The 2354-nt window shown below is 47.5% G+C and overlaps 1 long non-coding RNA gene across 1 annotated transcript; it reads right to left on the bottom strand.

The window, feature by feature from the left end:
* Positions 1-415: 415 nt before the first annotated feature.
* On the bottom strand, positions 416-1389 carry LOC123050626 (uncharacterized). Its single transcript, XR_006423810.1, has 2 exons — positions 834-1389; positions 416-740 (listed from the first exon to the last, which is right to left on the bottom strand). It is a non-coding gene; the product is annotated as an uncharacterized lncRNA (long non-coding RNA).
* Between the last annotated feature and the right edge of the window lie 965 nt (positions 1390-2354).

Genomic DNA, 2354 nt, shown 5'->3' with positions numbered 1-2354 from the left:
GAATTTCTCCATCACACACATGTTTTTCTAAACCACCTCACCACACATTTTTTGAACGTCAACCTCACCACCAGTCCCCGCAAAAAAAAAACTCACCACCACACACACGCATACATGCTCCTTCTCCATTATATTTCTGACCTTTATGCACACAAATCTACACAAACAACAACATGCTTTTGTTTGATCATGAAAAGAGCATAACAAAGCTGCACTGTGCAGACATCGAACTGAAGCGGTTGTCCAGGCCGAACTTCTGTGTATACATATGGTATTTTTGAAAAATTGACTGAATGGAGCCTGTCTTCCATATGATGTTCTTCCCTGCATCAATGCTGCACGTGTACAGGAAGATGAATACTATAGGAAAAACATGAGTTCTGTACATGTATCGGAAGATAAAAACTACAAGGAATAACAACCAAAATTTCTATATAATGCACACAGGTTCACATTAGTATCTTTGTAGTCTGCTTTTATTTTGTTGATGTTCGATTTGGTTAATACCAAGATGGTGCCTGTGTGAAACCAATACGGTTGCTTCAGAATTTCAGATTTTCCAAAATAAAGAATAAAGGCATCCTCCACGTACAGAGGGTGCGACTTGGTGATCAGCGGAGCATGGACACAGACAGCCTTCTATTGACCGACAACCGGTTCCAGGTGTGGTGGCGGCGAGGAGTAGTTCAGGAGACAAGATTCAAAATTCAGAATACGTACATCTGCACTGCCTGCTGCATCTGCACACAAAAAATCAAACACATGGATAGAGAGGATTCAGACCACATCGCTCCACTGCCAATAAAATCTAGTGTCTATTGGGGGAGGCTTACGAGGAAGAAGGCGTAGGGGTGGAGCAGTTCAGATAAGTTGCGTGGGGAAGAATTCCATTGATAGAGGCGAATCCTGTCCCTCTCACTGCCTGCAGCCCGTCTTTTTTGTGCGTGCTTGATGGAGACCACGAGCAGCGCGAGAGGAGGCGAGTGTGGTCACCCGACCAGCACCGCCGTGGTCTTCTCCGCCGGTGAGCTGCGGAACGGGCCCAAACTCAGCTCCTCCAGCCGCTCCTAGTCCCGTGCTCTGCCTTACCTTGCTCCAGCCGCCGGAGTGCCGCAGGACAGGGAGATGAGGCGACCGCTCCGCCGCCTCCCCTCCTTGCTCGTCCGCGGCATCCGTCGCCATCTTCCTCTCCGCCCGAATCTTCTTCCTCGCCGGCGGCCACAGTGCCCATCTTCCGCCCTTCCCGGAGCTTCTTTCTCGGCGGCGGCTGCCTTCCCATCTTGGGGCGGCGGCGCCTTGGGTTGTCGGGGCAGCGGCGGCGACGCGTGAGGTCAGGGGCGGGGCGGGGGCGCGCGGGGTCAGGGCCGGGGGCGGCGGCGGCGCGAGGGATCGAGGGGAGATTGGGAGGTGCGGGAGGTGGGGGATGGTTGGGTGGGCTTTTTTTTGTTCGCTGCCGGTTCGGGTGTTCGGGAAAATCCCGATCGGACCTAGGCTGGTCGTGATCCAAATAACTATTCTAATCTTGGGATTAGAATAGTGTTGTTATATATATTCATTTGATTGATCAATGTGAGCTTGCACGGGTAGTTGTTTAGTTATTTATTTTCATATATGAAGATATGCAAATGACATAAGTAAGTGTCAGTTTTCTTGAAAGCACGATAAAATTAATAATATGATTTTGGCCTTGAAGATGACCAAAGAAAGGTAACATGCATGCCAATCTGCATTGCACTAAGAGGATCCCAATCCTTGTAAAATATTTCTCTAGCACGCTTCGAGTTATGCAAAATCCATATCATGTGAGATAGAAATACATGAGCCGGCGAAAAACAGAATTGAAGGAATATGAAAATACCTCATTTTCTCCTCCTTGTAAAACAGTTACTTATTGTGTAGTCAGTTTAGCTATGCAAACCTGATGCATGGACGCTCGGCTAGGAAGAGCAGAAAAGAAATAAATCAAGCATCTATTAGTAAAATACTAACTTGACTCACTGAAGCTAGGGTTATGCAACTGTTAGTTGAATCACGTGCAAGTTCTCAGGGAGCAATTAATCCAGGCATGTAGTCGCCGCCGGATCGATCCACCAGCCTGCTTAACATGTACTCATGTGTTTAGCTGGAAAAGAATCAAGGTAGCCGGCACCCTGCAGCTCGTAGCTAGTTCGGACTCCCATGTATTTATTTTTGGGTCAGATTACAACGTGTAGCCGGCCACTTGCTTTTGTTCCAATTAAGTTTCCTTTAAGGTACGTCCTGGTTTCGTTCGTATTGTCCCGGTTTTCTTTGTTTGCACGTATGTTTGTCAAACGGACAAAACTAAAAAAATAGTGCACGTAAAATACTCAAAC

This window comes from Triticum aestivum, chromosome 2D, assembly GCF_018294505.1.
Source record: "Triticum aestivum cultivar Chinese Spring chromosome 2D, IWGSC CS RefSeq v2.1, whole genome shotgun sequence".
Taxonomy (NCBI): Eukaryota; Viridiplantae; Streptophyta; class Magnoliopsida; order Poales; family Poaceae; genus Triticum; species Triticum aestivum.
Note: the sequence above shows the minus strand (reverse complement) of the source record. Positions and strands in the feature narration are given on the sequence as shown.